The following is a 25,207-nucleotide window of genomic DNA, read 5'->3' as shown; positions in this document are numbered from 1 at the left end:
ACGCACTAACTAGACACATCACACCCCTATGCTACACAAAACACTCAATCTGAAAGAAAAAGCATGTCAATCAATACAGTACGACGAACCGTGATAAGGGATGGGGATTGGGAAAAAGGGGATGGGGAGGGGAAAATCACAGGCCCGAAGCTTTATTGAAAGACAAGACACATAAGGGGAGAGGGGGAGGAGGGGTTTAGTCCTCATCCTCGTCCTCCGGACTGTCCACGATGGAATAGTCTCTGAGCAGGCTGTGGATCAGCCTGCGGCAGTCCTGGATGGACATCCTCTCCCTCCTCAAGATGAGCCGGTTCCTGGCGACCCAAACGGCATCCTTGAAGCAGTTCATAAGGCGCCAAGCCTCCTGGATGGCTCCGACGGTATGAACCCCAGGGAAGAGTCCGTAAAACACAGAATGGTGCGATAGGCTCGCCCTGGGGACAGAGTTCCTCAGGTCGTCCTCAAGGGCAGTCAACAGGCGCTGTGCAAATCCGCAGTCCCAAAAAGTGTGCAAAGATGTTTCCTCCACGAAGGGGCACCTTGGGCAGTACCGGGTCTTGCACAGGTTCCGGGCATGCATGAATGACCGGACGGGCAGTCCGCCCTGAATCGCCATCCACGACAAGTCCTTGTGCCCGTTGGTCAGCCTGTCAGACGACACATTTGTCCACACAGTCTCCAGCGTGTCCTGGTGAAGTCCTGTGATGTTCTCCACGTCATCCTTGGCTCTGATGAGCTTGTGGATAGTTTTGGGCTTCCACAAGTCGGGCTTGAGTCCCTCCAGTTGATGTTCCCCCACAAATCGAACGACGTCTCCGTAGAACCATGGCGTCGTCCAGTTGTAGGGGAAGGAGCTGTCCCACTTGTCCCAGCCGAGTCGCCTCCAAAGAGGAAGCAGGAAGAAGCGAGACATGGACCTGCGCACGGAGCCATTCTTGACTTGCAAAGTCCGGCGGACACAATCACACACAAAAGAGGATCGCAGGAGGGTGGGGATATCTGGAACGCCCTTCCCACCCTTGCGAGGCTCCTTGTACATGACGGCCCGCCTGACTCTGTCCATCTTGGATCCCCAGACAAAGTGAAACACTGTCCTGGTAATGGCCCTGCACACAGTGACGTGTGGGGGCCAGGCCTGCGCCGTGTACTGCAAGACGGGCAGGACCTCATTACGCAGGACGAGTGCCTTACCCTCACAAGTGAGGTGTCTGAGGCTCCAGAGTCCGATCCGTTGCTTCACCTTGGCCAAGCGTTCTTGCCAGGACTTGAGGGCCGCTCCTTCCTTCCCGAACCAGACTCCCAGCACCTTGAGGAAATCCGGTTGAATGTTGAAAGGGAAGGGGGTGGAGGAGGCCGGCTGCCAATCCCCGAAGAGCATGGCTTCCGACTTCCTGCAGTTGACTTTGGCCCCTGAAGCCCGGCCGAACCTCTCACACGTCTGGACGAGGGCGTCGACTGAACCACGATCAGCGCAGAAGACGGTGACGTCGTCCATGTAGAGCGAGCACTTGACCTCGTGTCGTCCCGGACCCGGTGCGGTGATCCCTCTGATCTCTCCATTCTGCCGGATAGCCTCTGCGAAGAGTTCTATAACACAAACAAAAAGAAGAGGTGATAGAGGGCAGCCTTGTCTGACCCCAGAGAGGACAGGGAAGGGGTCAGTCTTCCAGCCGTTCACCAACACCGAGCTGTGGATATCAAAATACATCAGACGGACATACGAACAAAACATGTTACCCAAACCTAACCGGTGCAGAGCTCGGCCCATGAACTCGTGGGAAACCCGGTCGAAGGCCTTCTCCTGATCCAAGGAGACCAGGGCCGCGTGTGCGCGGCGGACCTTGATGTACTCGACCGTGTCCCGCACGAGAGCGAGGCTGTCTGCGATGCGACGTCCAGGGATGCCGCAGGTCTGGTCCGGGTGGATGATCCGTCCGATGACCGTCTTAAGTCGTGTCGCCATCGTCTTGGCCAGGATCTTGTAGTCCACGTTGAGCAGAGTGATGGGACGCCAATTCCTCAGGTCGCACCTCTCTCCCTTCCGCTTGTACAGGATCGTGACCATTCCTTCCCTCAAAGATGGAGGCATTCTACCCTCCACCACCATCTCCTCGTACAGGTCCAACAGGTCCGGACAGATGAGGTCTCCCAGCGCTACATAGAGCTCCGCTGGAAGACCATCACTGCCCGGGGTCCTGCCGGTCCTAAAGGATTTAGCGGCAGAGAGCAATTCGCCCACCATCAGAGGTTTGTCAAAGGCTGCCGTGCCTGCAGGATCAAGATGGTTAGTGATACCTGACAGGAACTTATCAGCAGCGTCGGGGTCGGTAGTCTTGTGGGAGTAGAGTTCGCTGTAGAAGTCGCTGACGACCTTCATCACGTCCTCCTTCCCACGTCGCATGTTTCCGCTCTCGTCTCGCAGCTCGTTCAGGGGCGTGTGACCGGCATGAAGTTTCCTGAAAAAGAATGAGTTACATTTCTCACCCTTCTCCAGATTCTCCACTTTGGAACGGAAGACGATTCGCTTGGACTCCTCCTCAAAGTGCCTTTTCAGGCTCTTCTTGGTCTCCTCCAGCTCCTCCCTCACGTCCCAGCCGCAGTGAAGAAGGTCCTGCAGCGACCGCAGCTCGCGCTGCAGCCCTCTGAAGTCCCTCCTCTTCTCACACGCCTGTTGTCGACCCTTGGCCTGAAAGAAACAGCGAAACTCAAGTTTAACATATTCCCACCAATCAGAGACTGTTTGGAAGCTACCCTTGTAGGACTGCCACATTGCGTAGGCTGCTCTCAGCTCCTCCACGACTTCATCCTGAGCCAGCAGAGCACAATTCAGCTTCCAGGAGCCGGGGCCGGACGGAAAACCGTCGCCGAGGACACCTTGTAAGTGAATGGCTCTGTGGTCGGAGAAGAAGCAGGGGACCATCGAGTGCCTACTCTGCCTGACTGCCCGAGAGGTGAACACAAAGTCAATCCTGGAGCGGAGTGAGCCATCGGGTCGGCTCCACGAATAGTTTGTGGAGCCTCTCCCCATGGAGCCCACCACGTCCTGAAGAGAGGCCTCGGTTACCATCTCGATGAGCAGCTTGGACGTGATGTCCAACTTGGCAGATGTGCCAGAACTACGACCATCCTCCTCGATGGGGCAGTTGAAATCCCCGGCCATCACTAAGGTCCTGGTGGTGGCAAGCTGAAGCCGCAGGGTCTGGAAAAGCTCCAAACGCTCATTCTTCAGTGGGGACGCATACACGTTGATGAACCTGACAGGTTCTCCCGCCCAGTTGCCATCTACAACAAGAGCCCTGCCGCAGATGAGCTCCTGGACGGACTCAAGCGTGAATGCGCCCCCCCTGATCAGAATTGCGACCCCCGCAGACTTGCAGTCACCCCCACCGGACCAGTAGGATGGACCGTGGGACCACTCCCTGGCCAGATGTTTGAAGGACCTAGAGGAGGGAAGGGAACATTCCTGCAACATATAAACATCACACAACTGGGAAGTAAGGAAGGCATAAATAGTCTGACGTCTGAACTTGTCCTTGATGCTCCTGACATTAATGGAAAATAAGTTAATATTAGCCATCATGTAGGGAAAAAAGAAAAAGTTAGCGCAGGCAATACACCTTAGTTACCACTCCGGTCGGGTGGTCCCTCGTCGGTGTTGACTGCTGGTGACGGGATCACCAGCAGGCCCTCTTCCTCCATCTGGTCAAGCAGCGCGGCCTCGATCTCGGCGACCACCAGTTCCTCCTCTTCTGGCTCGGCCACCAGGGTCTCAACCATGTGCTCCATCTCTTCTGGCTCAGGAAGGGTATCCTCCTTTTCGCCTACGAAATCCAGAATCTTCTTTTTGGAGGATTCAGTAGCAGGGCTGTCCTCCACCTTCCTCTTTCCCAGAGTTGGAACTGGGGAGACAAGAAGGGGAAAATCCTCCTCGGAATAGATAGCGGCAGGTGGAGGAAAGGTTAATTCCACCGCTACCATGGTCTGGGGAGGGAGAGTGGCTGCCGGGGCAGGGGAAAGGACACCTGCTGAGGAGTAGGGGAAGGAGGAAGAGGAAGTGGAATCCTCAGCAGGGGTGGCCGGGGTGGGGGGGGATTGGACGGGGGTGGCAGGGGGAGGGATCGAGAGAGGGGTGACAGAACTCTTACCCTCCTTTGACTTTTTCTTCTGCTTCGGAGCTGCTGGGACCGTCGCTGGGGCTTTGGCCACCGACTCCTTGACCGCTTTGGCCTTGGTCGTCTCGGCCTTGGCCGCTGGGGCCTTGGTCGTCGCGTCCTTGACCTTCACAGGCCTGGTCGTCGGGGCCTTGTCCTCCGGAGCTGGGGTCGTCGCAACCACCGATGCCCAGGATCTCTCACGCTTGGGGCAATCCTTGTACAGATGAGCCGCCAGCCCACACAGGTTGCAGGACGTCTTCTTCGGGCAGTCCTTCGAGCTGTGTCCCGTCACTCGACAAATCCTGCAGGCATCCTCCTTGCAGTTCTTCATCTCGTGGCCGTTCTTGCCGCATCTCCTGCAGTTCCGCGGCATGTCCGGGTAATAGATGAGGCCGTAGGAGTTGCCCAGGGAGAATGTCGGGGGCAGGTGCCGAAGTCCGTCTGAGTACGCCAGGTCCCTGTGAAGTCTAACGGTCACCGACCACTTTCCTGTCCAGAAGCCGAGTCCATTCAGGATGTGAGAGGGTTCCTTCACAACCAAACAGAAGCGTCTCAGGAAGGTACAGATGTCTTGGCCTGGGGTGTGCGGGTTGCGCATGGAGACCGTGATCCTCCTTTCGTCCCTCTGGATAGGGCAGCTACCTGTAAAGGCAGAGAAAGAATTATCCGGTCCTTTTGCGCTTACCATTTCCCAGAACCTCCTGCAGGTGTTCACAGTGGCGAAGGTGACGAAGAAGATCCCCGTCAAGAAGGTCTGGATGCTGAGGGTGTCCGACCTGGAGAAGCCTCGATCCAGCAGCATCTTCTGGCAGAACACGTCCGAGGACATGTCCGGCACCCTCCCATCCACTTCCTTCAGCTTCAGGGCCACCGTCTGCCGCATCCATGGCTCCAGGGCTGGAGCTTCGTGGCGGGGCTTCTGGGGTCCCTTCTGCTGGCCATTCGTGGAGGCAGAGTCCTTGGGGTCAGAATCGGCTCCTGGCTGGGCCCTCCTGGCTGTCCCCGGCTCCAGGCTCTTCTTTTCGGCCTTCCTCGCAGCGCTTGCCATGGCTTTCCTCCTGCAGTTACTTCTTGGAGCTGGATCTGGAACTCTTCCCGGAATGGGTGGAGCTATGCAGATTCTTCTCCCGTCGTGTTCTGGACAAATTCCCCGAAAGGTCTTTGTCTCGATGATTTTCTTCCTCGAAGATTCCACAGGACAGCCCAATTCTTCTCCGAGTCTTCGTCTTCTTCTGGATTCTTTAGAGCTTCTTCCTCCCACCGATATCCGCCTTCCTTCTCCGATGTCAGCTGGGCTCCGAAGCTCTTCTCCTTCTGAGTTCGATCGCTCTCGTCAAGTGTAGATCGTAGCTCTTGTGTTCTTAAAAGAACAGATACTACACTTGATCTTAGCCAAAAGGCCGAGAAGCGATAACCAGAATTGGTTTCCGACTACGGTGCCACCCAAGGATTCTGAAAAGTCCATTTGTGGAGATGGCCACCTGGACTCCCGTTAAGAAGACATGCTGTCAACCTCTAGATCCCTCACATGCCTGCACTTTTCGGCTTGCTGCTGCTGCAATCCACGCGTTTTAGATCTGCATAACTCCACCTCTTTTAGCACAGTACCCTCAACCCCCGGCTGTTCCCACCCGCCTCAACACCGTTGGAAGGGAGGAGAACCAATTAAGGCGGGGGGGGGGGGTGGAACGAGCAGCTGTCTACCCTTAGCAGGAGGGTTGCTGATTAATTACCTCTCCTGCTGCTGCTGCTGCTGGCTGTCCAGCAGCAGACTGAAGGTGGCTGCTGCTGTGCGCAGGTATATAAAGGCTCAGAGCCTATTATGACACGCGCAGCCAGCGTTCCATTGCCACATTCCGTCTACTGCAGGCGGGATACCTGGATGGCTGAATGTCACTGAGAAGCTCACAGAGACCGCCATAAGCAACAGTTTAAAAGAATGCCACAGACTAATCAACCAAACTTTTTGGGTTGGTTTCTCTTTTATAGTCTGCAGGCATTAAATGAAAGAAGTCAGTGTTCCAGCAGAGGGAGACAACGTTTCAGAAAAGGCATTGTAGCAAACCAAAAAAGAAATTTTAAGTGCAGCAGAGTAACCAGCTCACATACCTGTTAGCTCAGGTGAGTTTAAAAGGCTGCTGTTGATAACAAGGGCATTTGCTAAATAGATGGTGTGTGTGCAACAATATACTGAAAGGTCAATTATATTGTGCAGCTTATCTCACCACCTGTAGTTATTTAGGTGAAAGCTCCAAAATGCTTGCCTAATATGTCTGTTTATCCAAAAGGAAGTATAGAGGGAGAGCTAGATAGATAGCATTGCATTATATTACATTACATGGCAATGCAATGCACAGTTGCTGAAGTTGAACCAAAATGAGCTTGTCATCTGGCTTCTGCAACTTTTAACATGAAAAATCCAATGAGGAGAAGAAAAGCAAAGCCAAAGAGTCCATCCCAAAATCCGACAAACAAGCAAAATGAACAAAAAGCATTGAATTCAATTCTTTCTGATTTTAGAAACTGCATTAAAGAAGGGGTGCACTGGTCCTGGAGATACTGCAATACCAGGTCAATGCGTGGAGTGGACAGAGCAAGCTCTTTTTCCATCTCCCTGTTCTAAAAATCCATTTAATATATGGTCCCCAGATAGGGGACGTATCAGATATTAAACTGATAAGAACAGAAGAACAGATACTACACTTGATCTTAGCCAAAAGGCCGAGAAGCGATAACCAGAATTGGTTTCCGACTACGGTGCCACCCAAGGATTCTGAAAAGTCCATTTGTGGAGATGGCCACCTGGACTCCCGTTAAGAAGACATGCTGTCAACCTCTAGATCCCTCACATGCCTGCACTTTTCGGCTTGCTGCTGCTGCAATCCACGCGTTTTAGATCTGCATAACTCCACCTCTTTTAGCACAGTACCCTCAACCCCCGGCTGTTCCCACCCGCCTCAACACCGTTGGAAGGGAGGAGAACCAATTAAGGCGGGGGGGGGGGGGTGGAACGAGCAGCTGTCTACCCTTAGCAGGAGGGTTGCTGATTAATTACCTCTCCTGCTGCTGCTGCTGCTGGCTGTCCAGCAGCAGACTGAAGGTGGCTGCTGCTGTGCGCAGGTATATAAAGGTTCAGAGCCTATTATGACACGCGCAGCCAGCGTTCCATTGCCACATTCCGTCTATTGCAGGCGGGATACCTGGATGGCTGAATGTCACTGAGAAGCTCACAGAGACCGCCATAAGCAACAGTTTAAAAGAATGCCACAGACTAATCAACCAAACTTTTTGGGTTGGTTTCTCTTTTATAGTCTGCAGGCATTAAATGAAAGAAGTCAGTGTTCCAGCAGAGGGAGACAACGTTTCAGAAAAGGCATTGTAGCAAACCAAAAAAGAAATTTTAAGCGCAGCAGAGTAACCAGCTCACATACCTGTTAGCTCAGGTGAGTTTAAAAGGCTGCTGTTGATAACAAGGGCATTTGCTAAATAGATGGTGTGTGCAACAATATACTGAAAGGTCAATTATATTGTGCAGCTTATCTCACCACCTGTAGTTATTTAGGTGAAAGCTCCAAAATGCTTGCCTAATATGTCTGTTTATCCAAAAGGAAGTATAGAGGGAGAGCTAGATAGATAGCATTGCATTACATTACATTACATGGCAATGCAATGCACAGTTGCTGAAGTTGAACCAAAATGAGCTTGTCATCTGGCTTCTGCAACTTTTAACATGAAAAATCCAATGAGGAGAAGAAAAGCAAAGCCAAAGAGTCCATCCCAAAATCCGACAAACAAGCAAAATGAACAAAAAGCATTGAATTCAATTCTTTCTGATTTTAGAAACTGCATTAAAGAAGGGGTGCACCGGTCCTGGAGATACTGCAATACCAGGTCAATGCGTGGAGTGGACAGAGCAAGCTCTTTTTCCATCTCCCTGTTCTAAAAATCCATTTAATATATGGTCCCCAGATAGGGGACGTATCAGATATTAAACTGATAAGAACAGATACTACACTTGATCTTAGCCAAAAGGCCGAGAAGCGATAACCAGAATTGGTTTCCGACTACGGTGCCACCCAAGGATTCTGAAAAGTCCATTTGTGGAGATGGCCACCTGGACTCCCGTTAAGAAGACATGCTGTCAACCTCTAGATCCCTCACATGCCTGCACTTTTCGGCTTGCTGCTGCTGCAATCCACGCGTTTTAGATCTGCATAACTCCACCTCTTTTAGCACAGTACCCTCAACCCCCAGCTGTTCCCACCCGCCTCAACACCGTTGGAAGGGAGGAGAACCAATTAAGGCGGGGGGGGGGGGTGGAACGAGCAGCTGTCTACCCTTAGCAGGAGGGTTGCTGATTAATTACCTCTCCTGCTGCTGCTGCTGCTGGCTGTCCAGCAGCAGACTGAAGGTGGCTGCTGCTGTGCGCAGGTATATAAAGGCTCAGAGCCTATTATGACACGCGCAGCCAGCGTTCCATTGCCACATTCCGTCTACTGCAGGCGGGATACCTGGATGGCTGAATGTCTCTGAGAAGCTCACAGAGACCGCCATAAGCAACAGTTTAAAAGAATGCCACAGACTAATCAACCAAACTTTTTGGGTTGGTTTCTCTTTTATAGTCTGCAGGCATTAAATGAAAGAAGTCAGTGTTCCAGCAGAGGGAGACAACGTTTCAGAAAAGGCATTGTAGCAAACCAAAAAAGAAATTTTAAGCGCAGCAGAGTAACCAGCTCACATACCTGTTAGCTCAGGTGAGTTTAAAAGGCTGCTGTTGATAACAAGGGCATTTGCTAAATAGATGGTGTGTGTGCAACAATATACTGAAAGGTCAATTATATTGTGCAGCTTATCTCACCACCTGTAGTTATTTAGGTGAAAGCTCCAAAATGCTTGCCTAATATGTCTGTTTATCCAAAAGGAAGTATAGAGGGAGAGCTAGATAGATAGCATTGCATTACATTACATTACATGGCAATGCAATGCACAGTTGCTGAAGTTGAACCAAAATGAGCTTGTCATCTGGCTTCTGCAACTTTTAACATGAAAAATCCAATGAGGAGAAGAAAAGCAAAGCCAAAGAGTCCATCCCAAAATCCGACAAACAAGCAAAATGAACAAAAAGCATTGAATTCAATTCTTTCTGATTTTAGAAACTGCATTAAAGAAGGGGTGCACCGGTCCTGGAGATACTGCAATACCAGGTCAATGCGTGGAGTGGACAGAGCAAGCTCTTTTTCCATCTCCCTGTTCTAAAAATCCATTTAATATATGGTCCCCAGATAGGGGACATATCAGATATTAAACTGATAAGAACAGATACTACACTTGATCTTAGCCAAAAGGCCGAGAAGCGATAACCAGAATTGGTTTCCGACTACGGTGCCACCCAAGGATTCTGAAAAGTCCATTTGTGGAGATGGCCACCTGGACTCCCGTTAAGAAGACATGCTGTCAACCTCTAGATCCCTCACATGCCTGCACTTTTCGGCTTGCTGCTGCTGCAATCCACGCGTTTTAGATCTGCATAACTCCACCTCTTTTAGCACAGTACCCTCAACCCCCGGCTGTTCCCACCCGCCTCAACACCGTTGGAAGGGAGGAGAACCAATTAAGGCGGGGGGGGGGTGGAACGAGCAGCTGTCTACCCTTAGCAGGAGGGTTGCTGATTAATTACCTCTCCTGCTGCTGCTGCTGCTGGCTGTCCAGCAGCAGACTGAAGGTGGCTGCTGCTGTGCGCAGGTATATAAAGGCTCAGAGCCTATTATGACATGCGCAGCCAGCGTTCCATTGCCACATTCCGTCTACTGCAGGCGGGATACCTGGATGGCTGAATGTCTCTGAGAAGCTCACAGAGACCGCCATAAGCAACAGTTTAAAAGAATGCCACAGACTAATCAACCAAACTTTTTGGGTTGGTTTCTCTTTTATAGTCTGCAGGCATTAAATGAAAGAAGTCAGTGTTCCAGCAGAGGGAGACAACGTTTCAGAAAAGGCATTGTAGCAAACCAAAAAAGAAATTTTAAGCGCAGCAGAGTAACCAGCTCACATACCTGTTAGCTCAGGTGAGTTTAAAAGGCTGCTGTTGATAACAAGGGCATTTGCTAAATAGATGGTGTGTGTGCAACAATATACTGAAAGGTCAATTATATTGTGCAGCTTATCTCACCACCTGTAGTTATTTAGGTGAAAGCTCCAAAATGCTTGCCTAATATGTCTGTTTATCCAAAAGGAAGTATAGAGGGAGAGCTAGATAGATAGCATTGCATTACATTACATTACATGGCAATGCAATGCACAGTTGCTGAAGTTGAACCAAAATGAGCTTGTCATCTGGCTTCTGCAACTTTTAACATGAAAAATCCAATGAGGAGAAGAAAAGCAAAGCCAAAGAGTCCATCCCAAAATCCGACAAACAAGCAAAATGAACAAAAAGCATTGAATTCAATTCTTTCTGATTTTAGAAACTGCATTAAAGAAGGGGTGCACCGGTCCTGGAGATACTGCAATACCAGGTCAATGCGTGGAGTGGACAGAGCAAGCTCTTTTTCCATCTCCCTGTTCTAAAAATCCATTTAATATATGGTCCCCAGATAGGGGACGTATCAGATATTAAACTGATAAGAACAGATTTTTTTTTTTTTTTTTTTTTTTTTTTTAACCAAATCAGATAGGCCGGAGCATAAGCTCAATCAAATCGACTTACAAAAGCCTTTCATTGACACTTAGCCTTTCATCACACTTGGTATATAATCAAAATTAAAACCAAACCTTATCATCAGGTACATTATACACTACTAATTAAACTTTACCAAAAACCTCCACTTTTTAAACTTCCAGATCCCTTCAGCATCTATAATACTTCCACGTTCCTGATCCCAGAGGTATATTACATACATACGTGACAGAATCAATCTCAAACATTCATTAACTGACATTTTCTTCCTTTTAAAAACTAACAAATTCCTCGCATCCCACAAACTTTCAATTACACACACCACCAACAACCATAAAATCCTATCCTTAATTCTACTACATGCACCCATCCCAAACATAGCAAGTTTCCAATTAACATACTTTACACCCACCAATTCCTTACAAAGTCCCCCTATACCCTTCCATACATCATATGCAAAATCACAATCCCATACCATATGTCTAACATGCTCTCTCAAACCACATCCATCCCTCGGGCATACCTCAGATTTAACTAAATCCCTCTTCTTTTGCACATCCCTAACAGGCAAAATGTCATGCAATATCATCCAAGCGATATCTCTCTGTCTGTTAGTCACACCATCTATACTTAATTTTCTCCACATCTCGGTTACTTCCTCCCCTCTCAACCCATGGATATTACATACCACCTCACGCTCACGCACCATCCTAATGACTTTCTTCTTTTGCCTAAAATCACTCATGTTAACGGACAACAAATCATACTTCCTTACAAATTTCTCAACACAACCATACCATACAGGACACTTAAAAGCAACAGGCACTCTAGCATCCCTTTTGACCCACTTTAAGCCATAAAGCATCCATCCAGCCGAATACTTCATCATATAAGCACACTTATTACTTTTCCCTAGAACCACCACCACCATTTTCACGTAACTAATCCCTAAAAAGAAATCAATATTTGGAAAATCCAAACCACCATTTACACATAACTTATAGACATATTCCCGTTTCAATTTCTCCATGCGACTTCCCCAAAGAAAATTAAAGATGAATTTCTCAGTTTTCCTAATTTTCTTAAAAGCAGCAGGATATACATTCGCAACAAACAACAAAATAGGCAAAATAACCGCCTTAATAATCAGAACTTTCCCAGTCAGAGTTAATTCTCTCATTCGCCAGAAATTCAACTTGCGCACCACTCTCACCCCACAATCTTCCCAACTCTCATTTCCTTTCAAATCATCATTAAACTTAATCCCAAGCACCTTTATTGCACCATCCTCACACCTCACACCATCCATCCGTACATTCCTCTCACCAAAACATTTAAAGGAACTCTTAGTCCAATTGACCTTAAAAGCTGAGACACTACAAAACAAACTTAATATCAACCTTGCCCTACTCATCACAGCCATATTCCCACTCACAATCACTACATCATCCATGTAACCTAGAATTCTCACATCCTTTCCATTACTCCCAGGAATCATCACACCTCTCATAACCTTATCCTTCCTAACCATACACATCAATACTTCAATCACACTAATAAACAAAAAAGGGGACATAGGGCACCCCTGACGCACTCCTGATTTAATTCTCACTTTCTCACTCAACCACCCATTCACCAAAAATTCACTTGAAACATTACAATACAAACTCCTAACACAGTTTACAAAATTCCTGGAATAACCCATCTTAGACAAAACCTTAAACATAAAGCTATGTGACACACGGTCAAAAGCTTTTTCAAAATCAACCGAAAACAACAAACATTTCTGCTTACGACTCATACAATCCCCAATCACATCACGCAACAACACCAAATTTTCAGTCATACTTCTCCCAGGCACTGCACACACTTGATCTTCATCCACCACACCGCCAATCACTTCCCGCATCCGGCTAGCCAACAATTTACTAAACACCTTATAGTCTGCATTCAAAAGGGTGATTGGCCTCCAATTCCCCAAATCCTTTTTATCACCTTTCTTATGAACCAAAACCACCACCCCATCTCTCATAGATTCACTCAACATATTCTCTGTGAACATATACTGGCACACCTCCAATAAGTCATTTCCCATCGTGTCCCATTCCTTAACATATAACTCCACGGGCAGTCCATCCTTCCCAGGTGTTTTATTCTTACTCGCAGACATCACCACTTTTTTAACTTCATCCAACACAATTACATCATCCAATATTTCACGTTCATCCTCACCCAAACAACCTTCTAAACACCCCAAAGCATCAGTCAACATCCTATCATCAACCCATTTTTCCCCATACAACTCCTTATAAAACAACACCACCTCCTGCATCACATCCTTCCCACTCACACACACCCCATCACCATTCACCACCTCATCCATATCTACTTTCTTCCCAAAAACTTTTTTGAAAAAAAAACCTTGTGCATTTCTCATTTTTCTCCAAATGTTCAATCTTAGAACGGTAAATAATTTCTTTCCCTTTACCCTCAATATATTTCTTAATCTCTTCTTTCACTTGACACATCAAAACATCCACATCCACTCCAATCATCCTTAACTTCCTCAGCCACTCCAGTCTAGAGCTTAAATCATTAAATTTTGCTCTATTCATTGCTGCTTTCCTCCTGCCCCTTTTTCTAAAGAAAAAAACAATCTCACTCTTCATCCAGTCCCACCACTCAAGCACATTCCTGAAATCACTTTTTTTATCCCTCCACCTAACATACATTCGCCTAAAATCACGCATGATCCTATTATCTTCCAGCAAACGCACATTAAGTTTCCACACGCCACCACCATATACAAAGGAAATCTTACCTTCTAGACGTGCCCTCAAACACACATGGTCAGAGAAGGGAACATCTTCCTGCTGGAAATTCCTACAAATAACATTTTGTGAAGAAAAGAAGATACGGTCTATTCTAGACTCTATGCCTCCCCTGTCGGCCTTATAGGTCGCAGGAGGTGGATTACCTAAAAAAACTTCCGCAGCATCCTGTAAGGAAAAATCCGCCACAAGACTCTTGAGTCTTTTACCTGTAACATCCATCTTATCCCCCTCCGTCACACAATTGAAATCTCCAACAAAAATTATTGGCATTTTGCCAGATAAAAAAAAACATAATTTCTCAAAAATTTCCAGCCTCTCCCCTTTATCTATTGGTGCATACATATTTACCACCCTAACCCTCCACCCCCTACAATTTAACTCACATATTACACACCTCCCCGCCTCCACCACCATGTAACTTTCTATCTTAACACTATAACCCTTCACCAAAACACCTACCCCACAATTTTTATTACATACAGAACCAGACCACACACTTTGACCTAAAGGCCATGCATTTTCACTTAAGGGATCGGAGATCCCACACTCCTGGACACAGTATACGTCCGCATCCAAGTTGCTCAAGTAGTCCAAAATTGCCACTCTTCTCGACTCAGATTTAATCAGTCGAACATTTAGCGACAAGATGCTGAGAGCAACTTGGGCACCCATCTATTAATTTGATGTGGCAGGTCACGACAACATGCCCACCTGTCCATCATCCTAACCCTTCTGGGGGTAGGACGCTGGACGTGCAGATATCGTAGTTTGTGCCTTCCCCCAAAAAAGACACATCTTGGGGATCGGATGCAGTAGGGTACACCCGGGCTGGACTCACACTGCAGTCACTTAAAGGGGAAAAGGATGGTTCAGTTTTCTTCTTTTTCTTCACTGAAGCGCCTCCATCTTCATCTGAACTATAATCCCGCCGCTGGGGGTCAAAGTCCCCCTGACCTCCCTCCTCCTCAAGGTCAGAAACGACATCGCTCCAGGCCACATGCGGTGTTCTGGTCAGATCAGACTCCTCTTCCCCTTGCAATGTAACCATCATGTCTGGAATTTCAGCCTCCAGATCCTCCACCGGGGCCACTTCCATGCCTATACGATCATCAGTTATCGTCTCAGACTCACTGACATCTGAAGCCACAGACGCGGCCCTCTGCACCGGTGGCTCAGGTGCCAGCTCCATATTTCCTCTTACATTCACACGAACCAGTTCTGGAAAAGCAACCCGAGACTCCTCCTCATCCAGGAAAGCCAGAGTAGATATCGGAGCAGTCGGAGTTGGAGCAGTCGGAGTTGTAGCTGTGGGTGCAGGAGATTCATTTCTTCTCCTTCCCCTTCCCGCTGCCCCCGCATATGAACCAGGATGGAATATACAGTCTCTGAAGGCATGCCCCTTCTCTCCGCAGAGGTTACAGACTATTTCATTTTTGCAATTATTGGAAGAATGACCCACCTCATTGCACTTCCTGCAAATAATCTGTCTGATGTCGCATGCTTCCTGAGTATGGCCATACCTCCTACAATGACGACAAAACCTGGGCGCATTGGGGAAGAACAGGTAACCCCGCTCACTCCCAATGGAAAAATTTGATGGAGGATAATGTATACCCCCTGGTTCATCAGGACTTTCCCGGAACTTGACCATGAAACGATATTTACCGGTCCATAGTTCCTCCTCATTCATGACTTTTACTGCCACCTTGGTAATATAGCAGTGCCTATTTAGAAAGGCATAAATCAAAGCCAAGTCCACATGTGGGTTGTACATGAAAACAGTCAGAGGTACCTCTTTGGAGCAATACAAGATGACAAAAGTCAGCCCATCCAAATATTGATTGTCCAGATTCTTTTTCAAACAATCATAGAAATTGTTGCAAACAGCCATAGAAGTAAATACAAGATTATACTTGCTTTTGAATTGCTGGAGGCACAAGATTTCTTCCTTCTTCACTTCAAGGAGTCCAAACAAAATCTCCTTCACCACGAAGCTGAGGGTAAAGATTCCTTCTTTGCCTTCTTCCACATCAATCTGGATTCCAAACTTCACTCGAGCCTCACCGGGCCCAGCGTATCGAATGCGTCCCATTATCGCTAGTCGTGTCTACTGGCCAACTCCTTATAGCAGCAAGTGGCTTAAGCCATAAAATGGCGATGCCACAGGGCCAAGAGTTAACGCACAGGTGGCTGCTGCTGTGCGCAGGTATATAAAGGCTCAGAGCCTATTATGACACGCGCAGCCAGCGTTCCATTGCCACATTCCGTCTACTGCAGGCGGGATACCTGGATGGCTGAATGTCACTGAGAAGCTCACAGAGACCGCCATAAGCAACAGTTTAAAAGAATGCCACAGACTAATCAACCAAACTTTTTGGGTTGGTTTCTCTTTTATAGTCTGCAGGCATTAAATGAAAGAAGTCAGTGTTCCAGCAGAGGGAGACAACGTTTCAGAAAAGGCATTGTAGCAAACCAAAAAAGAAATTTTAAGCGCAGCAGAGTAACCAGCTCACATACCTGTTAGCTCAGGTGAGTTTAAAAGGCTGCTGTTGATAACAAGGGCATTTGCTAAATAGATGGTGTGTGTGCAACAATATACTGAAAGGTCAATTATATTGTGCAGCTTATCTCACCACCTGTAGTTATTTAGGTGAAAGCTCCAAAATGCTTGCCTAATATGTCTGTTTATCCAAAAGGAAGTATAGAGGGAGAGCTAGATAGATAGCATTGCATTACATTACATTACATGGCAATGCAATGCACAGTTGCTGAAGTTGAACCAAAATGAGCTTGTCATCTGGCTTCTGCAACTTTTAACATGAAAAATCCAATGAGGAGAAGAAAAGCAAAGCCAAAGAGTCCATCCCAAAATCCGACAAACAAGCAAAATGAACAAAAAGCATTGAATTCAATTCTTTCTGATTTTAGAAACTGCATTAAAGAAGGGGTGCACCGGTCCTGGAGATACTGCAATACCAGGTCAATGCATGGAGTGGACAGAGCAAGCTCTTTTTCCATCTCCCTGTTCTAAAAATCCATTTAATATATGGTCCCCAGATAGGGGACGTATCAGATATTAAACTGATAAGAACAGATTTTTTGATTGAAGCTGCATCCAAGGCACTGAAAAATGTGACCGAAGTCACACCAAAACAGCGCACGAGGCGAGGATTCATGTGGACCCTTCCCGGAGGAGAGGGTCCCCAATAAACCATCCCCATCCCTCCGAGCCAGAAGGCCACAGCGAGGGTCAGGGATCTCCGATGCTCTCCCTAGCCGAAGCCGGAGAAGAGCCGTTTTCGTGCTCCCAGCTTCCATCTAGGCTGCCACCCTAGTGGAGCTGGAGCCTGTGTTGGTTTCTCAGCCCAAAGCTGACCGGACCTCCGACCGGGTTTATAAAAATTCCCCTTCCTAGCCCGGAGGCCAGGAATAGGGGGGGTTGCTCAGAAAGTATGATTGGCAAAGGTGCGGCGTGCTACGAAGCCAAGTCTTTCTGGGGTTCCCAGTCCCAGTAAGCTTGGACTCCCACCAGGGCGCCTACTCCTGGGGCACATTGCTCCAAAGCCCTCACACTTACCCAGCCTAGTGACTTCGATCCTGGAGGGCCATGTTTTCCATCAGATAACTCTATGAGCCACCTGGCGTACTAACAAGTGCACCAAACCAGTGTGTAATATGCATCAATTTACTAGGGCAGCCCAAGGACAAAACTGCCTTTTCAAAAGATACTACACTTGATCTTAGCCAAAAGGCCGAGAAGCGATAACCAGAATTGGTTTCCGACTACGGTGCCACCCAAGGATTATGAAAAGTCCATTTGTGGAGATGGCCACCTGGACTCCCGTTAAGAAGACATGCTGTCAACCTCTAGATCCCTCACATGCCTGCACTTTTCGGCTTGCTGCTGCTGCAATCCACGCGTTTTAGATCTGCATAACTCCACCTCTTTTAGCACAGTACCCTCAACCCCCGGCTGTTCCCACCCGCCTCAACACTGTTGGAAGGGAGGAGAACCAATTAAGGCGGGGAGGGGGGTGGAACGAGCAGCTGTCTACCCTTAGCAGGAGGGTTGCTGATTAATTACCTCTCCTGCTGCTGCTGCTGCTGGCTGTCCAGCAGCAGACTGAAGGTGGCTGCTGCTGTGCGCAGGTATATAAAGGCTCAGAGCCTATTATGACACGCGCAGCCAGCGTTCCATTGCCACATTCCGTCTACTGCAGGCGGGATACCTGGATGGCTGAATGTCACTGAGAAGCTCACAGAGACCGCCATAAGCAACAGTTTAAAAGAATGCCACAGACTAATCAACCAAACTTTTTGGGTTGGTTTCTCTTTTATAGTCTGCAGGCATTAAATGAAAGAAGTCAGTGTTCCAGCAGAGGGAGACAACGTTTCAGAAAAGGCATTGTAGCAAACCAAAAAAGAAATTTTAAGCGCAGCAGAGTAACCAGCTCACATACCTGTTAGCTCAGGTGAGTTTAAAAGGCTGCTGTTGATAACAAGGGCATTTGCTAAATAGATGGTGTGTGTGCAACAATATACTGAAAGGTCAATTATATTGTGCAGCTTATCTCACCACCTGTAGTTATTTAGGTGAAAGCTCCAAAATGCTTGCCTAATATGTCTGTTTATCCAAAAGGAAGTATAGAGGGAGAGCTAGATAGATAGCATTGCATTACATTACATTACATGGCAATGCAATGCACAGTTGCTGAAGTTGAACCAAAATGAGCTTGTCATCTGGCTTCTGCAACTTTTAACATGAAAAATCCAATGAGGAGAAGAAAAGCAAAGCCAAAGAGTCCATCCCAAAATCCGACAAACAAGCAAAATGAACAAAAAGCATTGAATTCAATTCTTTCTGATTTTAGAAACTGCATTAAAGAAGGGGTGCACCGGTCCTGGAGATACTGCAATACCAGGTCAATGCATGGAGTGGACAGAGCAAGCTCTTTTTCCATCTCCCTGTTCTAAAAATCCATTTAATATATGGTCCCCAGATAGGGGACGTATCAGATATTAAACTGATAAGAACAGATTTTTTGATTGAAGCTGCATCCAAGGCACTGAAAAATGTGACCGAAGTCACACCAAAACAGCGCACGAGGCGAGGATTCATGTGGACCCTTCCCGGAGGAGAGGGTCCCCAATAAACCATCCCCATCCCTCCGAGCCAGAAGGCCACAGCGAGGGTCAGGGATCTCCGATGCTCTCCCTAGCCGAAGCCGGAGAAGAGCCGTTTTCGTGCTCCCAGCTTCCATCTAGGCTGCCACCCTAGTGGAGCTGGAGCCTGTGTTGGTTTCTCAGCCCAAAGCTGACCGGACCTCCGACCGGGTTTATAAAAATTCCCCTTCCTAGCCCGGAGGCCAGGAATAGGGGGGGTTGCTCAGAAAGTATGATTGGCAAAGGTGCGGCGTGCTACGAAGCCAAGTCTTTCTGGGGTTCCCAGTCCCAGTAAGCTTGGACTCCCACCAGGGCGCCTACTCCTGGGGCACATTGCTCCAAAGCCCTCACACTTACCCAGCCTAGTGACTTCGATCCTGGAGGGCCATGTTTTCCATCAGATAACTCTATGAGCCACCTGGCGTACTAACAAGTGCACCAAACCAGTGTGTAATATGCATCAATTTACTAGGGCAGCCCAAGGACAAAACTGCCTTTTCAAAAGATACTACACTTGATCTTAGCCAAAAGGCCGAGAAGCGATAACCAGAATTGGTTTCCGACTACGGTGCCACCCAAGGATTATGAAAAGTCCATTTGTGGAGATGGCCACCTGGACTCCCGTTAAGAAGACATGCTGTCAACCTCTAGATCCCTCACATGCCTGCACTTTTCGGCTTGCTGCTGCTGCAATCCACGCGTTTTAGATCTGCATAACTCCACCTCTTTTAGCACAGTACCCTCAACCCCCGGCTGTTCCCACCCGCCTCAACACTGTTGGAAGGGAGGAGAACCAATTAAGGCGGGGAGGGGGGTGGAACGAGCAGCTGTCTACCCTTAGCAGGAGGGTTGCTGATTAATTACCTCTCCTGCTGCTGCTGCTGCTGGCTGTCCAGCAGCAGACTGAAGGTGGCTGCTGCTGTGCGCAGGTATATAAAGGCTCAGAGCCTATTATGACACGCGCAGCCAGCGTTCCATTGCCACATTCCGTCTACTGCAGGCGGGATACCTGGATGGCTGAATGTCACTGAGAAGCTCACAGAGACCGCCATAAGCAACAGTTTAAAAGAATGCCACAGACTAATCAACCAAACTTTTTGGGTTGGTTTCTCTTTTATAGTCTGCAGGCATTAAATGAAAGAAGTCAGTGTTCCAGCAGAGGGAGACAACGTTTCAGAAAAGGCATTGTAGCAAACCAAAAAAGAAATTTTAAGCGCAGCAGAGTAACCAGCTCACATACCTGTTAGCTCAGGTGAGTTTAAAAGGCTGCTGTTGATAACAAGGGCATTTGCTAAATAGATGGTGTGTGTGCAACAATATACTGAAAGGTCAATTATATTGTGCAGCTTATCTCACCACCTGTAGTTATTTAGGTGAAAGCTCCAAAATGCTTGCCTAATATGTCTGTTTATCCAAAAGGAAGTATAGAGGGAGAGCTAGATAGATAGCATTGCATTACATTACATTACATGGCAATGCAATGCACAGTTGCTGAAGTTGAACCAAAATGAGCTTGTCATCTGGCTTCTGCAACTTTTAACATGAAAAATCCAATGAGGAGAAGAAAAGCAAAGCCAAAGAGTCCATCCCAAAATCCGACAAACAAGCAAAATGAACAAAAAGCATTGAATTCAATTCTTTCTGATTTTAGAAACTGCATTAAAGAAGGGGTGCACCGGTCCTGGAGATACTGCAATACCAGGTCAATGCGTGGAGTGGACAGAGCAAGCTCTTTTTCCATCTCCCTGTTCTAAAAATCCATTTAATATATGGTCCCCAGATAGGGGACGTATCAGATATTAAACTGATAAGAACAGATACTACACTTGATCTTAGCCAAAAGGCCGAGAAGCGATAACCAGAATTGGTTTCCGACTACGGTGCCACCCAAGGATTCTGAAAAGTCCATTCGTGGAGATGGCCACCTGGACTCCCGTTAAGAAGACATGCTGTCAACCTCTAGATCCCTCACATGCCTGCACTTTTCGGCTTGCTGCTGCTGCAATCCACGCGTTTTAGATCTGCATAACTCCACCTCTTTTAGCACAGTACCCTCAACCCCCGGCTGTTCCCACCCGCCTCAACACCGTTGGAAGGGAGGAGAACCCATTAAGGCGGGGGGGGGGGGGGTGGAACGAGCAGCTGTCTACCCTTAGCAGGAGGGTTGCTGATTAATTACCTCTCCTGCTGCTGCTGCTGCTGGCTGTCCAGCAGCAGACTGAAGGTGGCTGCTGCTGTGCGCAGGTATATAAAGGCTCAGAGCCTATTATGACACGCGCAGCCAGCGTTCCATTGCCACATTCCGTCTACTGCAGGCGGGATACCTGGATGGCTGAATGTCACTGAGAAGCTCACAGAGACCGCCATAAGCAACAGTTTAAAAGAATGCCACAGACTAATCAACCAAACTTTTTGGGTTGGTTTCTCTTTTATAGTCTGCAGGCATTAAATGAAAGAAGTCAGTGTTCCAGCAGAGGGAGACAACGTTTCAGAAAAGGCATTGTAGCAAACCAAAAAAGAAATTTTAAGCGCAGCAGAGTAACCAGCTCACATACCTGTTAGCTCAGGTGAGTTTAAAAGGCTGCTGTTGATAACAAGGGCATTTGCTAAATAGATGGTGTGTGTGCAACAATATACTGAAAGGTCAATTATATTGTGCAGCTTATCTCACCACCTGTAGTTATTTAGGTGAAAGCTCCAAAATGCTTGCCTAATATGTCTGTTTATCCAAAAGGAAGTATAGAGGGAGAGCTAGATAGATAGCATTGCATTACATTACATTACATGGCAATGCAATGCACAGTTGCTGAAGTTGAACCAAAATGAGCTTGTCATCTGGCTTCTGCAACTTTTAACATGAAAAATCCAATGAGGAGAAGAAAAGCAAAGCCAAGGAGTCCATCCCAAAATCCGACAAACAAGCAAAATGAACAAAAAGCATTGAATTCAATTCTTTCTGATTTTAGAAACTGCATTAAAGAAGGGGTGCACCGGTCCTGGAGATACTGCAATACCAGGTCAATGCGTGGAGTGGACAGAGCAAGCTCTTTTTCCATCTCCCTGTTCTAAAAATCCATTTAATATATGGTCCCCAGATAGGGGACGTATCAGATATTAAACTGATAAGAACAGATACTACACTTGATCTTAGCCAAAAGGCCGAGAAGCGATAACCAGAATTGGTTTCCGACTACGGTGCCACCCAAGGATTCTGAAAAGTCCATTTGTGGAGATGGCCACCTGGACTCCCGTTAAGAAGACATGCTGTCAACCTCTAGATCCCTCACATGCCTGCACTTTTCGGCTTGCTGCTGCTGCAATCCACGCGTTTTAGATCTGCATAACTCCACCTCTTTTAGCACAGTACCCTCAACCCCCGGCTGTTCCCACCCACCTCAACACCGTTGGAAGGGAGGAGAACCAATTAAGGCGGGGGGGGGTGGAACGAGCAGCTGTCTACCCTTAGCAGGAGGGTTGCTGATTAATTACCTCTCCTGCTGCTGCTGCTGCTGGCTGTCCAGCAGCAGACTGAAGGTGGCTGCTGCTGTGCGCAGGTATATAAAGGCTCAGAGCCTATTATGACACGCGCAGCCAGCGTTCCATTGCCACATTCCGTCTACTGCAGGCGGGATACCTGGATGGCTGAATGTCACTGAGAAGCTCACAGAGACCGCCATAAGCAACAGTTTAAAAGAATGCCACAGACTAATCAACCAAACTTTTTGGGTTGGTTTCTCTTTTATAGTCTGCAGGCATTAAATGAAAGAAGTCAGTGTTCCAGCAGAGGGAGACAACGTTTCAGAAAAGGCATTGTAGCAAACCAAAAAAGAAATTTTAAGCGCAGCAGAGTAACCAGCTCACATACCTGTTAGCTCAGGTGAGTTTAAAAGGCTGCTGTTGATAACAAGGGCATTTGCTAAATAGATGGTGTGTGTGCAACAATATACTGAAAGGTCAATTATATTGTGCAGCTTATCTCACCACCTGTAGTTATTTAGGTGAAAGCTCCAAAATGCTTGCCTAATATGTCTGTTTATCCAAAAGGAAGTATAGAGGGAGAGCTAGATAGATAGCATTGCATTACATTACATTACATGGCAATGCAATGCACAGTTGCTGAAGTTGAACCAAAATGAGCTTGTCATCTGGCTTCTGCAACTTTTAACATGAAAAATCCAATGAGGAGAAGAAAAGCAAAGCCAAAGAGTCCATCCCAAAATCCGACAAACAAGCAAAATGAACAAAAAGCATTGAATTCAATTCTTTCTGATTTTAGAAACTGCATTAAAGAAGGGGTGCACCGGTCCTGGAGATACTGCAATACCAGGTCAATGCGTGGAGTGGACAGAGCAAGCTCTTTTTCCATCTCCCTGTTCTAAAAATCCATTTAATATATGGTCCCCAGATAGGGGACGTATCAGATATTAAACTGATAAGAACAGATACTACACTTGATCTTAGCCAAAAGGCCGAGAAGCGATAACCAGAATTGGTTTCCGACTACGGTGCCACCCAAGGATTCTGAAAAGTCCATTTGTGGAGATGGCCACCTGGACTCCCGTTAAGAAGACATGCTGTCAACCTCTAGATCCCTCACATGCCTGCACTTTTCGGCTTGCTGCTGCTGCAATCCACGCGTTTTAGATCTGCATAACTCCACCTCTTTTAGCACAGTACCCTCAACCCCCGGCTGTTCCCACCCGCCTCAACACCGTTGGAAGGGAGGAGAACCAATTAAGGCGGGGGGGGGGGGGTGGAACGAGCAGCTGTCTACCCTTAGCAGGAGGGTTGCTGATTAATTACCTCTCCTGCTGCTGCTGCTGCTGGCTGTCCAGCAGCAGACTGAAGGTGGCTGCTGCTGTGCGCAGGTATATAAAGGCTCAGAGCCTATTATGACACGCGCAGCCAGCGTTCCATTGCCACATTTCGTCTACTGCAGGCGGGATACCTGGATGGCTGAATGTCACTGAGAAGCTCACAGAGACCGCCATAAGCAACAGTTTAAAAGAATGCCACAGACTAATCAACCAAACTTTTTGGGTTGGTTTCTCTTTTATAGTCTGCAGGCATTAAATGAAAGAAGTCAGTGTTCCAGCAGAGGGAGACAACGTTTCAGAAAAGGCATTGTAGCAAACCAAAAAAGAAATTTTAAGCGCAGCAGAGTAACCAGCTCACATACCTGTTAGCTCAGGTGAGTTTAAAAGGCTGCTGTTGATAACAAGGGCATTTGCTAAATAGATGGTGTGTGTGCAACAATATACTGAAAGGTCAATTATATTGTGCAGCTTATCTCACCACCTGTAGTTATTTAGGTGAAAGCTCCAAAATGCTTGCCTAATATGTCTGTTTATCCAAAAGGAAGTATAGAGGGAGAGCTAGATAGATAGCATTGCATTACATTACATTACATGGCAATGCAATGCACAGTTGCTGAAGTTGAACCAAAATGAGCTTGTCATCTGGCTTCTGCAACTTTTAACATGAAAAATCCAATGAGGAGAAGAAAAGCAAAGCCAAAGAGTCCATCCCAAAATCCGACAAACAAGCAAAATGAACAAAAAGCATTGAATTCAATTCTTTCTGATTTTAGAAACTGCATTAAAGAAGGGGTGCACCGGTCCTGGAGATACTGCAATACCAGGTCAATGCGTGGAGTGGACAGAGCAAGCTCTTTTTCCATCTCCCTGTTCTAAAAATCCATTTAATATATGGTCCCCAGATAGGGGACGTATCAGATATTAAACTGATAAGAACAGATACTACACTTGATCTTAGCCAAAAGGCCGAGAAGCGATAACCAGAATTGGTTTCCGACTACGGTGCCACCCAAGGATTCTGAAAAGTCCATTTGTGGAGATGGCCACCTGGACTCCCGTTAAGAAGACATGCTGTCAACCTCTAGATCCCTCACATGCCTGCACTTTTCGGCTTGCTGCTGCTGCAATCCACGCGTTTTAGATCTGCATAACTCCACCTCTTTTAGCACAGTACCCTCAACCCCCGGCTGTTCCCACCTGCCTCAACACCGTTGGAAGGGAGGAGAACCAATTAAGGCGGGGGGGGGGGTGGAACGAGCAGCTGTCTACCCTTAGCAGGAGGGTTGCTGATTAATTACCTCTCCTGCTGCTGCTGCTGCTGGCTGTCCAGCAGCAGACTGAAGGTGGCTGCTGCTGTGCGCAGGTATATAAAGGCTCAGAGCCTATTATGACACGCGCAGCCAGCGTTCCATTGCCACATTCCGTCTACTGCAGGCGGGATACCTGGATGGCTGAATGTCACTGAGAAGCTCACAGAGACCGCCATAAGCAACAGTTTAAAAGAATGCCACAGACTAATCAACCAAACTTTTCGGGTTGGTTTCTCTTTTATAGTCTGCAGGC

At 47.5% G+C, this 25,207-nt stretch overlaps 10 non-coding genes and 3 pseudogenes across 10 annotated transcripts; all 13 read right to left on the bottom strand.

Moving 5' to 3' along the window:
- Positions 1-5,468: 5,468 nt before the first annotated feature.
- Positions 5,469-5,566, bottom strand: LOC141213539 (U2 spliceosomal RNA; annotated as a pseudogene).
- A 1,122-nt stretch (positions 5,567-6,688) lies between these two features.
- Positions 6,689-6,887, bottom strand: LOC141213507 (U2 spliceosomal RNA). The gene has a single exon (XR_012283006.1). It is a non-coding gene; the product is annotated as a U2 spliceosomal RNA (small nuclear RNA).
- Positions 6,888-8,008: 1,121 nt separating this feature from the next.
- On the bottom strand, positions 8,009-8,199 carry LOC141213502 (U2 spliceosomal RNA). The gene has a single exon (XR_012283001.1). It is a non-coding gene; the product is annotated as a U2 spliceosomal RNA (small nuclear RNA).
- A 1,122-nt stretch (positions 8,200-9,321) lies between these two features.
- On the bottom strand, positions 9,322-9,512 carry LOC141213567 (U2 spliceosomal RNA). The gene has a single exon (XR_012283042.1). It is a non-coding gene; the product is annotated as a U2 spliceosomal RNA (small nuclear RNA).
- Positions 9,513-10,632: 1,120 nt separating this feature from the next.
- LOC141213533 (U2 spliceosomal RNA) lies at positions 10,633-10,826 on the bottom strand. Its single transcript, XR_012283028.1, has one exon. It is a non-coding gene; the product is annotated as a U2 spliceosomal RNA (small nuclear RNA).
- A 5,780-nt stretch (positions 10,827-16,606) lies between these two features.
- On the bottom strand, positions 16,607-16,788 carry LOC141213517 (U2 spliceosomal RNA). Its single transcript, XR_012283015.1, has one exon. It is a non-coding gene; the product is annotated as a U2 spliceosomal RNA (small nuclear RNA).
- Positions 16,789-17,312: 524 nt separating this feature from the next.
- LOC141213545 (U2 spliceosomal RNA) lies at positions 17,313-17,428 on the bottom strand (annotated as a pseudogene).
- A 1,121-nt stretch (positions 17,429-18,549) lies between these two features.
- Positions 18,550-18,731, bottom strand: LOC141213515 (U2 spliceosomal RNA). Its single transcript, XR_012283014.1, has one exon. It is a non-coding gene; the product is annotated as a U2 spliceosomal RNA (small nuclear RNA).
- Positions 18,732-19,255: 524 nt separating this feature from the next.
- LOC141213544 (U2 spliceosomal RNA) lies at positions 19,256-19,371 on the bottom strand (annotated as a pseudogene).
- Positions 19,372-20,492: 1,121 nt separating this feature from the next.
- LOC141213490 (U2 spliceosomal RNA) lies at positions 20,493-20,683 on the bottom strand. Its single transcript, XR_012282990.1, has one exon. It is a non-coding gene; the product is annotated as a U2 spliceosomal RNA (small nuclear RNA).
- A 1,124-nt stretch (positions 20,684-21,807) lies between these two features.
- Positions 21,808-21,998, bottom strand: LOC141213479 (U2 spliceosomal RNA). The gene has a single exon (XR_012282979.1). It is a non-coding gene; the product is annotated as a U2 spliceosomal RNA (small nuclear RNA).
- Positions 21,999-23,117: 1,119 nt separating this feature from the next.
- Positions 23,118-23,308, bottom strand: LOC141213467 (U2 spliceosomal RNA). Its single transcript, XR_012282968.1, has one exon. It is a non-coding gene; the product is annotated as a U2 spliceosomal RNA (small nuclear RNA).
- A 1,123-nt stretch (positions 23,309-24,431) lies between these two features.
- LOC141213455 (U2 spliceosomal RNA) lies at positions 24,432-24,622 on the bottom strand. Its single transcript, XR_012282957.1, has one exon. It is a non-coding gene; the product is annotated as a U2 spliceosomal RNA (small nuclear RNA).
- Between the last annotated feature and the right edge of the window lie 585 nt (positions 24,623-25,207).

The sequence above is a fragment of the Phyllobates terribilis genome, unplaced genomic scaffold, assembly GCF_046119375.1.
Source record: "Phyllobates terribilis strain yellow unplaced genomic scaffold, ASM4611937v1 Scaffold_196__1_contigs__length_3587587, whole genome shotgun sequence".
Taxonomy (NCBI): Eukaryota; Metazoa; Chordata; class Amphibia; order Anura; family Dendrobatidae; genus Phyllobates; species Phyllobates terribilis.
The sequence above is the reverse complement of the archived record's forward strand: the minus strand, read 5'-3'. Positions and strand labels throughout refer to the sequence as shown.